At 38.0% G+C, this 14,146-nt stretch overlaps 1 protein-coding gene across 2 annotated transcripts in view; it reads right to left on the bottom strand.

Annotated features, from left to right (window-relative positions):
- Positions 1 to 1,146: 1,146 nt before the first annotated feature.
- The window catches only part of LOC122787461 (protein spinster homolog 2-like), a 792,211-nt gene continuing 779,211 nt past the window's right edge, over positions 1,147 to 14,146 (bottom strand). For both annotated transcript variants that reach the window (XM_044054193.1, XM_044054194.1), the window contains one exon: positions 1,147 to 8,160. The gene's annotated coding sequence lies outside the window, so the exon portion shown is untranslated. The remainder of the gene's footprint in view (positions 8,161 to 14,146) is intronic.

Genomic DNA, 14,146 nt, shown 5'->3' with positions numbered 1-14,146 from the left:
GCATTCAGAAACACTGTAGCTGAAACACTTATGTTCTTAAGAGATACTGTACATATTTCCCATGGGCCTTTGCCAAAGAAGGTTTAAGATATTACATTGTAAAGCCCCTGATTTATCAGTGTCTTTTTGATGTTTTTGTTTATGAGGTTTTCTGTGTGACTTTGCTACTTGCTGTTTTGTTCTAGATTTTAAGAGAAATAATACTTAGTCTAAAATCAGAAATTAAACAATGCTGGAATTAAGTGTTGAAAAAGTCAAATGAATTAATTCAACAAAGATTTGCTTGTCTTGAAGCCTGCGCTAGTAATCAAAAAACATACAATAAGAGGCACTAACAGCAGTAAGTCAGTGAACAAAATCAGACAGTAGGGATATTTGAAAGATTTTACCCATAAGCACTGAGAATTTAGAATGTAACTGTTTTCACCACCAGCTCTGAGTCTCAGGATCAGACCTTGAGAGTTTTTACTTACCCTCATGACACATTTTATGAGAAATGTGTGCAGATTATTACAGCATTATTAATTCAGATTTATCTTAAGACAAGCTGCATGGTACCAGAAGGATTTCAATTTTAAGTCCAGACATCAAACACATTTGACTCTCTGCTCTCTCCATCTGTAAACAACCTTTAAAATAACCCTGACTATGCACGTAAGAAAGTACTTTTGTCGTGGTGCTGATAACCAAGTGGTTGCTTTATACTTGTCATGCAGAAACAAAAATATAAAATGTTTGCATCAGGACAAACACACAAAAACAGCTCCATCCTTAAGAGCTTTCAATTCCATATTATCAAAGTCTCACAAAGCAGAATCCATATCTAAGAATTTCTCAAAGATGTTTAACTGTGGAGTGATGCTTCTTTGTACACCACAACTGCTAACAATTAAAAACTCTTTCTGAGTTACAAATGGGGTAGTCAAGTTGCATCCATGGTAGCGGTCCACCCTTCAGATACTTACTATACCTTAGAGTTCTCTTCAAGGACTAATTTTTGCCAGATAATTCTGATGACAAGACCTTGAAATAGAAACTCAGCATGGATATTGTAATAGCTTTGCAACCAAAGGTAATTAATCTTTTATAAGAAACATTATGCGTAAGATGGAATCACCAATAAAAAAAAACATACAGACAAAAATATTTGGCTTCATACAATTTATTAATTTACATAAAGGTTTGCATTTTGATAATTTCTTATGAGGACCATGTCCTACGTAATCTTAATTACACTTGCTCGAAAAAATAAAATAGTCTCTCTTAATCTGACACAAATCAGAAAACTATTTTACAGTGCTCTTGTATAACAAGAAATGGAACACTCCCATTTGTCACATTACAATTTTTTTTTCAGCATAAGTGCTACTGACTGTCAGTACAAAAACAGGGAACGAGACACTCCATCACCCTGGCTGTGGCATATATTTGGAGGCAGGGAAGGTAAAGATCTAGGTAAAATAGGTAAGAATAGCCTACCTATGTTGACTGCTGCTGACAAGATGAACTAATTGTCATGACTGACTTTATTGTAACTATGTCCCTGTCAGCAACAAGATTCTTGTGATTTACCATGACATTATTACAGTTACTGATGTCAAGGGCACAGCATAAGATATTAACATCCTACTCTTGTAAAAAACAGAACCACAGAAGATAATATCTACCCTTCCTTTAGGGAGAGCCATTATGCACCAAGATGAACACATACCATACACACATTTGAGCAAGAAACAAACTCTGACTTAACAATGTGGCTATAAAACTAATACAGTTCTCTTTAAGTGTGGTATTACATTCAGTGATCAATATGTTCAAACGACATAAGCAATCACTAACAGCCACTTCTTTTCTCATATTGCAACAAGATGCATGTAATGTGGTTAGGGAGTGAGTGTCAGCATCATGCCTGACTGTGACACATGAAATAAGGACACATTTATTACCTGTTGAATGCTAAAAAAGTCCAGAACAACACTGAGTTACAGTATGATATTGTACTGTCTAAACGCAGCTTCTAAAACTTAACATTCAGAAGAGGGAACAATAACTTTTGCAATACATTAACAAGAGATGACAGTTAAAGCTTATTGCTTACAAAATGAACAAAAAAAAGTTAATCTGCACGCATACATACACACAACATTTTTGGCCATTGTTCATTCTGCTGCCCTTCTCTAAGGCTGTAAGCGGCTACTGTTCACAATTCACAAGATATGCCATGTAAACTACCAAAGAATTACAGCACTACAGCTGTATGAAACTTAGTAATGTTGATTCTTAGACCAGTTTACAAAATATGCAGTTCTATGCCATGTAACTGGCACTTCACTCAGCGCATTTTAGACTGAAAATAGCAAACTAAAAATGCAATCAGTGACACAAAATCTGGTGTTTTCCCCCCCATGGAACAAAGCCTAGTCTGTTATGCAGGGGGCATAAAAAGAAAAACAGTCTGCCGGTTACTCTGGTGACTACTGAAAGACTGAAGTCACTCACAACTAAAATAATCAGCTACAGGATCACTGCATAGGAGCTAAAGAGAATTTACATTTTGCACTCACCGGAAAATTGTCCAAAGACTGCTTTGTAATTTGCTATTAGCCAGCCTCCTGCCCTACTCTAAAAATATGCAAGTATTAGAAAGGGTAAGGTGGGCTGTGATACTTTCACATATTAAGGATGGAATATGACAAGCTAAGTAGTTTATCCAAGCTAGTGAATAAAACAGCCATTTTAATAAAACACTATATCTGAAAAAAGATCACATTTTGATTATGTGGATATCTGATGAAGTCATTCTGGGATACAGGTTTACAAATGTTTACTTGAACTGCAGAGTAAACAGAAATATGTGTGACACACACAATCTCTAGAGCTGAATGCAATTTTGTGACTCTGGCAACAAACCCATCATGGAGAAGATAAAAAGTGTGCTTGCCTCTTACTGTGGTGGTGCTGAAGGTCTTCAGGCCACCTGATGGCAGTCATATAAGAATAGCTATGATGGTTAATGATTCCTGACTGGGGAGGGGTGAGTAGGAAAGGTCTTATAGAAGTTAATGAACTTGTCACACAGCACAGTCTCTTCAGTGCAAGCTACTGAGATAAAAAGCACACATTTTGCTACAAATTGCACAAACCATAACCAAGCATAACAGTAACAAATAAATAACAAGAAGAAATGACAGACTGTATTTAGCTAAGGAAAATGGCTTATCTAATGAAACGCAGGAAGAAAGCTTATTAAGTTACTGAATTTTTGTTTCCCTTAGCCAGACTTTGTGAACAACTTTTGCTATTTCTCTTTCACCAGTGTCCACTGTTGCTCAGCATTTCCCTAAGCACAGAGTCATTCTGGCTAACAATAAAGATAACACATCTAGCTACAGAAAAAAAGAGTAACTTGAACTGCCAAACAGAAAAGAGGTAACTGAATTTCAAAAGCTGTGTTAAGTATGCATACCCAATGTGTGTGTATATGAAAATACTTTTAGACTTATTATATGCACTTGAGATGGATAAACTTTAAAAAGCTAGCTTTTGCAACATTTTATGACACTTACTTGAATTTAGATTTTGTAAAATTAAAACAGATAATGCTGATAAAAACATGAAGTGCCAACATTGTATTTTCTGCAGAAAAAATAACTGCACTATCCCTCTAGTTCAGAAAGTGTCAGAATTAAATATTGCCGTTGCTGAATAATGCATTGCTGCCTTTAGTTGGAACCAATATGACTGTAGCCTCCCTCAATTACTATGACATTCAATAAGTTTTACAGTTAATCGAAATGCAAAGGATTTTTCTACGTTCATGCTGCAGTTTATGTTTTTGAATGGATCATAAGTCTTTTTAAGTAAATTTTGCCACAAAAGTTTCTCCCTTGGGCCTGACAGTTGTGATGCAGTGCACCATAACTATAAACTGTAGCAGATGGACTGGTTCAGTGGCACTGACAAATGGACTGAGACAATAGCCAAACTGCCATGGCAGCTGATGTTGGCAATAGGTTGCAACCTGGCACCTACACAGAGCTCAGGATATTATGTTTGCCATATTTTGTAGGTCACACAACTGTGTCCTGATTGCTGGTAATTGCAAAGCTGTGCAAAAAGCAGTGTAGTATGACACCACAGTAAAATGCAATGTTTGCAGAAGATCTGGAAACTGTCTGACATTTTATTGTTTACAAGGTAGCTCTGCTTTTCAGTTTTATAGCAAGGTGAAAAAAAACATTAATAATATCCTGCCAAACTTACTAGCAACTACTTTCATTCCCTCCCTGATGTTTAATCAGTGTTTTTTCTGCTCAGGACATGAAAACTGGCTTTATAAATCCATTCAGAAAGCCAGACCAGTGACACTGAAGGCAAGTGCTACTTGTTTTAAATTTTGCAACAACGATGATTTCGTTTCTGTAAAGTGGCAGCACCATGTTGCTCTTGCACAGAAGGATGAATTCAGTCATTAAAGTTGCATACTACTACCAATCGGATGCTGGTGTTCATGGGTAGCAGAATGCAGTGCTCTTAGGCACATTAAAACACACAGATGTCACAGAGTTGTAGTCTACACAAGAAACTGCAAACTCTTCTTCACCTGGGATGACACAGCCAGACTACCAAATAGATATGGATCTGCATAAATGTTTATTATTATTATGTCTAAGGGACAGCAAATGAAACAACACTGTGAAATGTTGCTAAGGTTAGCTGGGGGAAAAAAAACAGTCGTATGAAGAAAGTCCACTTACTTTTTTGGCACATTTACACTTAAGGCTCATTTAATTGTAACAGGAATATATACCACAGTAAGTACCAAAAAGGAGGTGAGGTCTTGCTATGCTGTGCAAGCTAGGCACTAGTTGTAGACACTAAGTGCCCAAAAGCGTGGTACACTGCAGTGTAACATATATTCATACTGGAGCCAGCAGAAGCAAGGTAGTTTGTTGTCCGACAGCTCTCTGCAGAAGCCTAGCAGGTACACTCTCTTTAGTGGTTCGTTGTCATCTGAGTTAGAAGGTCAGAACATTTTTTTGTAGGTACAGCCTGCTATAGGAATTATGGACAAAACAGATTGCAAGGAACAAATTGAACTGTAAACAACAAACTGGAGGAGGTGCAATCCAAAAAGCTGCATGCATTCACTAATATTTGCAAACAGATTAAAAAAAAAGGTGTAGTTTCGTTCACCTTCTGGGCAAGAATCAAAGTATGCTTGACATTACTACATGTAGAGCTAGCATTTGGATACAACTTTCATATATCCATAAAACGCCCATGGCTACTGGCCACTCTGGATGACCTCCTTACCCAACACCAGTCCTACCGTAATAATAATGGACACCAGCAGAGGTGAGGTTGTAAGTAAGAGAGTTGGTAGTATGGCTGGAGCTAAGAAATGTGCATAAACTGAATAAGAGTTCAAAAAGATAGTAGATGAAACATTTGAACATGCTGTTGTTCATGTCTTTGTTTAAATCATACTGGTATATTTAAGCCTCCATCATATTTGAAGGCACCCTGAATGCATAAACATTTGTATACTGCAGGGTTTGACTTGCATGAAATCGATACTTTTTGTTGAAGTGCATCTGAGTTTTGCCAATGCCATCATGCAGCTTCATAGGCCTGGAGTGAGGCAAGCCAGCAAGGGACTAGTATTTCTATCTACTTTTAGGCCAGGTGCTTGTCCACTGAACCATCCAACACACTGGTCCCAGCATTACATAAAGTTGGGGATGGATTAACAAAACAATTACCAGAACAATAAAATACATTGATTCCAGGTGGCATGATAACCACTAAGCTGTTCTAATTTTATTTATTATCTTATTAATGATAAGATGAAATTTATAAATGTTTAGCAGCTCCAAGCTATATAAAATTTGTAGAATGTATGATTTTTGGATAAACTGATATATGTCTCTCTCTATATATATATATATTTATATATATGTATATAAATATAGTTGCATTGCAAAAGATTATATATATAATATCAAAAATAGCTTAAAATATAATGGCTAATTAACTTGCAGAATGAATGTTAATTTACTTTTGATAAAATCTTGCTTTTATGAATTAAAGTGCAGTTAAATCAGCAACTTATAATTGTTAAGAGTTACTACTCAAGAGTGAGCAGAAGAAGTCAATAAATAAACTTTGTCACAAAGTCAAAGAATGCCTTTCACAATGTGAACTTTTCCTTCATGTGTTAAGAGGCAGCATATCAACATTCCTTCTATGACACATAATTAAGACAAGGGAGAAAAAATAAACAAAACGGTACATATATGAACTCAGATTATAACTGAAGTAGGTAATACCTGAGGATTACAAAATTATTTTCTTTTGAAACCAGTGCTTCGCTAATTCATGAAATGTAGCACTCCTTCATTTGGTAACCTACATCAAAGACACGTCTTTACTGAGAGACACCTGAAGATTACAAAATTATTTTCTTTTGAAAACAGTGTTTTGCAAAAATGTAGCATTCCTTCACTTGCTAACCTGCATCAAACTATACACTCTCATTTAAAAAAAAAAAAAAGGTAAACCAGTCTAGCCCCACCCTCATTTTTATGTCTAAATAAACTCTACTGCTGTTGATTCTATATTTATTTGTATATGTTAGATGAAAAGAGGCCAGCCTCTGTACATGAAAACATTTTATTTTTAATGCTGTACACTGTACTGCTAAATGTTACCCTTTTCCTCTGACCATCTTAAACTGAGGTATTAAGGTAAAGTCTGCAGATTAACTGGAAGAAAAGTTTGTTCTGTACATGATTTCTCATTCAAATTACTAAAAATAATAAAGACTTTGGTCCGAAAAGAAAGCAAACAACGTGGTCAACTGCAGTGTAGCAATTCAAATTTGCTTTCTTAAACCCTACTATAACTTGCATTTTGGATTAATATGGGATTCAGGCTTCATGTTGCACGACGACTTTAAAAGTATTTGAAATTCTTCTAAAGAATATGAGTCAGTATGCATTGTAAGCTACAGATCATGTCAAATGTCATTTCCTTACGGAATTATCCAGTTTTATCAGGTGAACTAAATGTAAACTATATCCTTCAAGCATATATATTATCGTACTTCAGTTATAAAAGTTACATCTGCAAATAAATGGTTAATGTTATGATAAGCCATATAAAACATAAAATAACAAGAAACAGGAAACTCATTTTGTATGCCGAGACTATAGAATGACCCCTGTTCACAAACATTACAGGATTATTTAATACTTTTTTGTCAGTGTGTAATCTGTAGATGCTTTCCCATCCACTTTTTAGGTACTCCTGAAGAACTGAATTATGGGACTATGGCAACAACCTGCAGATGTCACAGTACTTTCCTCTGACATTTCACAACTTGAGGATGTAGCTTAGCGCAAAATATACTTATAAGTTAGTCACAGAATAATTTGACAACATTTTCAGTAGATGACTTCCCATGCATTGACAAGAGTAAGAAAATCTTCAACGGACGACTTTCTTTCTGGCAGGTTGCTGCAATAAGGGGGTGTTTATAGAATGAATAGAAAGGTTATTCACATTATGTGGAAACTATGGGCCCACTGATGTTCCTTATACCCTCAACTGGCTCTTCCCTTCAAAAATAGCATGCCTTCAGTGGACAGACATTTAACTCTAAATTCGTAAAAGTTCAGCCATGTTCATGTCAGTGCTAGACTGAATCAATGTAAGGTTAACACTCTGCATCAGCTGTACCACAAAGGTGGTGATGCTGGCAGATACTAATACACTGTTGCCCAAGTGTAGCACTCTTGTAGTGTAGGTATATGATATTCTGTAGTGAACAACACATGATCACTACCATTCTCCAGTTCTTTGCAAACTAATTTTCACCAGGATTCCCATTAAGATTTACACTAATATCCATGCATCCTGTGAAGCCTGCTTAATGCTGGAAGAATGGCTGAGCAGGTGCATCCATGGCCATGGTGTCTTACTGTATTGTTCCACAGGAACGGAGGTTTTATCGATGCTTCACATGTTTCTCCAGGTAAGGGGTAGATTGTCAGGCTTCAAGATTTCTGCTGAATGGTGCCAAGCAGTAGACAGCAGTTTTCTGGAAGACTTGACATGTGCATCCGAAATGAGGGCTTTCCATGTCCTTAGTGATATCTATGAAACAGAGAGGAAAAAAAAAGAAACACATTTGAGTTATCCATAGTCTGATTTATCAGACCTTTTTTTATAATTGATAAAGCTATCTGCTGCTTTGCATTATTACTCATTCAGCAGTAGAGATAAGGGAAATTAAACAGCTACTGCCACCTCAAAGAAAACTTACTTGAGTGAAGTTCTCACAGAAAACTTAAGTGCAGTTCAGATTAAGTTCCACATATATTCTACAAATTGCTCTTCCTATTGGTTGAATACAAATGTATGAATGTGTGCAAATCTCATATTTGCATTACAAATTCCTCTCAGCTCATTGCCTCAATACCAGACATCCTGCTTTTTAGCTACAGTGACCTTCTGTCTGACACTGTACCATATAAAACAATGATGAGAAAAGATGTGGTGTGAAACCTGAAAGAGTGGCTGTACAATTTGTGCACTGTTTTTATGATGACAGAGGACAGCAATGACAAAGACTTTATTTTACTATATATATGACGTCTGTAAAATTAGGAAGAAGGAGAATGTTAACTGTAGTCAAAGTATGTCAAAATATGATTTTATTAAAGCTGTCAGAAGATGTCATTTGCCTGTTGAGTTTCTTTTAAAGACTGCACCTGACTCCCTAGCATTAGACATTTTCTTAAGACAGCAGCATTGTTAGACAAAATGCCTTTTAGCACCCTGGATGCACAGTGATATGTTTTATGACATAGGCTAATGTAATGGTACATGAAACACATCCCTTTATGTCACCAGCAGTCCTGACTGTGAAGGGCTTGGCACAGAACGGAGAAGTGAATAGCTGAAGGCTGCTGTCTTGAAACTTCCTTGCTGCTCATTTGCTACAAAGCAGAGAACAGGGGGTCAAGCATGGTAAATCTTAATGCAACAGTCTGCAGTAGGTATTATTTGTAATGAATGTGTGCTGGAAAATTGGGTTGCCACCTACTTTTTCTGGATAGTTGAAAACTGAAAATTCCTCTTTTAATCAAGAGCTGACTAGACAACCTCTGGTATTTTGTTTGCTACAGCAAATAGAATTCTGGTATTTGTGAGGTCACTGCCTAAAGTTTGATGGGGAGTACAGTGTACTCCTAGCAATGATGTAATCCCAACTGCATTGAGAATGAATGGTCACAAGGTTGGTGAAGGTCAGAAGGAATGGAGTGAAAAAGCAATTTAAAAATATTACTTCAGCTATAAATTCCGATATCTCTGAAAATATATTACTGTGAAGGTATTCTGATACTATATGTATTACTGTACTACATGAGCCAGCCAAGCTTTGTAGCAGTACAACCAGTGATGGGATGTAGCATCTTAGCCTTGTGTTTTTTGAGGAGGAAATTCAAGTTTGTTCCTTTACTTAATTTAAGCCAATAGATATTTACAAAATATAGCATGCTAACATACAAATGCTATGTCAGTTTGCAATCCTGTACTTTTTGCTTGGATACTGTGACAGTTAACAGCTGAATATAACGTAATCATGCTGACATAACATGTAGGGACTGATATGGCCTGCCAGGCAAAACTGTACAACAGGCAAGCAGGACACAACTAACAGCTAATCAGATGCCTTGAATGTTAAAGCCCACTGCAGAGTCGGAAAATTTAGACTGCTAAAATATTCCTTTTAACCCCATTAAAATGTGATTTTATATGGACTGTAATGCAATATTTTCAGCACTACTGGCCTGATGGTGTAAACTACAGGAATGGCAATTAACTGTCTCATATTATTTTAGCCTGTCTTTGTGTGTGTGTGTGCTGGGGGAAGTAACAGTCTAAAGCAGCACTGCTCTTTGGGTGGCCTAGCCATAGGCAGTGGTGAATGTGAGTGCAACTGAGAGGTAAGCAGGGCAGCTCTTAATGCTGGATGAACATGAAGTGTGGTCATAGCAACTAGGATACTCATAAAAAAGGCCATATGAAGTGGAAACACCATGCTGAATGTAGCACAAAGCAGTGGTATGTTTTGTAGTCCTCACATTACCTATTACATAACCAACCTACATCAAGCATGCCAACAAAAATCAAACATGAATGGCTTATTGCCTTTCCTTAAGTTTGTTTGTGGCAACATTTAACTCTAGCCACTCTCTTACTACGCTTTCACATTAGTAGGACTGGGATTATTCATCTAGAGGCAGTAGGTGTTTACCTGGTCTATCTGAGCACACAAAAGGGCTCCAAGTATAGTTGTTTTACTGGCCAGAGCGCTTAGTAATTAGTTTTCTGTGTTTCCAGTGCTGGTATAAATTTAGCACTTTTGTACTTCTTTAAAGGGTAAAGTTGCACTTTCAAACTGCTGTAAGGACTGCTGTTCTGCACTGAAATACATTGTATCTAGTCTTTCTTAGATAGTATTAAGCATCTATTTGAGGTTCCTTAACACTTGGGCACCAAATCTGTCATTTTACATTAAGAGAGTCAAAATCTAGACTCTGTTGGCAGGGCAGGGCTGATTTCACTTATCTGAGCTGGGAATTGCTGATGGAAAGTTCATTGTGTGCTTACCTGATTGCCTTTAGGGCACAGTTAGTGTAAAAATTGCTTTTTACTGATCATATATAAGCTTCGCGTTTCTGAGAAGCTGCTCTTTTATGCAGTGGTGATTACTGGTGCCTTGTATACACACAATCACAAGAGGTTGAAATTTCCCTGTAAAAACACTATTTAGGTGTGCCTTACCTTATAGCACCCCAAGACTACTACCACTCATAGAGCATCTGGTTTGGTGCTGGGCAGCATCGCTGGTTAGGTTAGCTGCAAATTACACCAAGTAAGCACCCTTCCCCATTTTGGTTACAAACATCCTCCACTTCTATCCTTTCAAGTACACATTATGACCTGCAACCATGGATGGGATCTTTCCTGCTATCTCTGCATGCAGCTTGGTGTACATGGGCATCCTGAGACAATGTAACAATTGCCTTACGTACACTGACAACCAATGTATTCTCAAACAGACAAATACGATATGTGACAGATGCAGTTACAAGTTGACACTACAGGGCAGACTCTCATATATAGACACAAAAAGCAACAAATAGGTTGTCAGCAACTCACACCGATCATTCACCAAGTGCTGCAAAGGACCATACACATAAACCCACTTATGTGGAGGTGCTGACATGCAACTTACCCAAACCTCAAAAGCCTCTCAGGTGCAGTCATCAAAACCTCTGCATGCACACAAACAAGACAATTCCCATCACAACACATAAAGCCACATCTCACTGTGTCTCAACTACCAAGTCCGTAAGGCAAAACACTCCACATCCGAATATACTGGTCATAGGAGACTTCATTGTGAGGCACACCAATGTCCCTCTTAATAGGCTGGATAAGGGGAAGGTTACATTTAGGTGCCTGTCACAGGTCAGGATTCTCCAAGATCATGCGAGCACTCAGGTCACTTACCCCAAAGTATCGGTACAACTCAGTCATAGTCCATGTGGGTGTGAATGACCCAAGATGTACCTGCTTGGCCTATATGAAGAGAGACATGGTTGAGCTCTCAGAATAGTTGTCATAGGCAGGTATGAGCCTAGCATTGAGCAGCATTCTACTATCTCTTAGGATGATGTCACAATATTAGCAGAAAATTAATGACTTTAACAATATGCTTAGCTACTGGTGTAATTTCAAAGGGGTCTAATACTAGGCATCCTGGGAGGACATGGTAGACAGGCCTTGCTGCTTTACTAAAGATTTTCTTCACCTGTTACCTCTAGACTTTTGGATACTGGCCAAAACATTATCCATCCCTATAGTGCCTTTTTTAGGCATTGCCAAACAGACAAACCTTCCAGCATAACAAAAGCTACTCAGGACAAGCTAAAGGTGTTACTGCTTAGTGCTAGGAGTCTCAAAAAGAAACTGCACTCCATGGAAGTTATCCTCTCCCTGGAGAATGTCGACATCTGTGCAGTTACAGAAACATGGTTTAAAGCCATGGAAAGCACTCTCACAGTACATGGCTATAATGCCTTTCATGTGACCACCCAGTGAAGATGAAAGAGCAAAAGGTGGAAGGGCATCTATTTACATAAAGGATAAGCACACCTTAAGGCTGACCAGACAATATGAGATGCATGAACTAATCCATGTCTAACTAACCATGGGAAAAATTCAGTACCATATTCCTGCTAGTTACAGATCCCTCACCATTAGCCAGGAAATCCATACATCGTACCTGAAGTTACTAGAATCCCTCAACATTCAAGCCCAATACCATTCTCATGGGTGATTTTAACTACTCCTCCATTAACTGGGAGGCATACATGACCACAAGCATGCAGGCCTAAAGATTTCTTGATTTTTGTAAATTCAAATGCCCTGTAACAGCTAGTCTGCACTCCCACTAGGGGAGCAAATATCCTACATCTGGTTTTCACAAATGTGGGATAGTACTGCACCCCCGCACCCCCCCCCCCCCCGGTAATATGAGATCACAAAGCAGTCTCCCTGGAAATAAAGGTAAAACTAGGCCTCCCCACCTAATCCCAAACACTTTTAAGAACTTCTGTAAGGTAAATTACCCCCTATTAAGGGATGGCATAGCTAATTTCCAAACTCCCCCAAATCTTGAAAACACAGAAACCTATGCAGAAGCTTACAGAAAAGCACTGTAAACCATATAAACAACTGCATAGAAATGGTAGTATCAGACCTAAACAAACCCAGGTGAAACCACAAAATAAGCCACCCTCGTGGAACCCTGGTATTAATAGGTTTAGAACAAAAGAAAGAAAATCCTGTCAAGAAATAAGAAGAAATGTGAACAACAGAGCAAAAAGTCCCTCATTAGTCTAAACAAGAGAATCAGGGAACTATTCAAATCTCTGAAAGTAGACTTTGAGGTTAAAATAGCCTCAAAACCAAGGATAACCATAAGACATTTTTCAGTTATGTTCCCAATCTTAGAGCAACACCCAACAAGTGGGAATTAGTTGTAGATGACATCACCTGTACACAGATGGAAGATTCAGCAAATCTGCTGGCCGACAAATTCATCTCCAATAATACGCTAATGCCATTTATAATCAAAGAACAGCTTGCTGCTGTGTTCTCTAAAGCTAAAAACACTGCCTCAATGGGGCCTGACGATGTAGCAGTTTGCCTCTTAAACAGCTTAAATCAGGACTTATTACCATTAGGATATCTAGTTAACCACAGCATCTGGACTGGCTTTGGCCTGATAGAGTGGTGGACAGAAACAGTCATCCCTCTGCATAAATAGGGACCATCTACTGACCCGAGAAACTACGGACTCATAAAAGTTTGACTAGTCTTATATGTAAGGCCATGGAAATAATAATCATGGACCTGATAAGTAATGACATAGGAAACCTCCAAACTCTGGACATGACCCAGTTTGGCTTTGTCAAGGGCAAGTCAAGCCTACTGAATCTGGTGGATTTCTTTGAGAAAGTTACTAAGGCCATGGGTGTGGGTAAGACAGTAAATACTGCCTACCTCAACCTGGCCAAAGAATTTGACACAATTCCCCACTCAGGTATTATAAATCATCTCACAAAACTGGGCATAAATCCCTACATCACGAGATGAATAGCCAATTTGCTCAAGACAGGACACATACTGTTAAAATAGGTGAATCCAGATCCAGCAGAAGGCTAGTTGCTAAAGTGCTGGGACCACTCCTGTTTGGAATATACTTCTCTGAAGTCTATACTAACGTGAAAGACCTTGGGGTGACAAAGTTTGCTGATGACTGCAAGGTGGGGGCAAGTCAATGAATTCCTCAGTGATGTAGATATCCTTCAGGAGGGTCTAGATCAGACAAATGATTGGGACCAGAACCATGGCCTAAAATTAAATGCAAAAAAATGCATCAGCATACCCTTTGGGAAGTCAAATACCTCTACAAATTACAACATCAATAGCATACCCTTATTAGTAGACTCAGAGGTGAGAGATCTAGGTACACAGATAGATAGATAGCCTGAACTTTGAC

Source organism: Protopterus annectens, chromosome 13.part0 (assembly GCF_019279795.1).
Source record: "Protopterus annectens isolate FY-2018-M chromosome 13.part0, PAN1.0, whole genome shotgun sequence".
Classification (NCBI taxonomy): domain Eukaryota; kingdom Metazoa; phylum Chordata; order Ceratodontiformes; family Protopteridae; genus Protopterus; species Protopterus annectens.
Note: the sequence above shows the minus strand (reverse complement) of the source record. Positions and strands in the feature narration are given on the sequence as shown.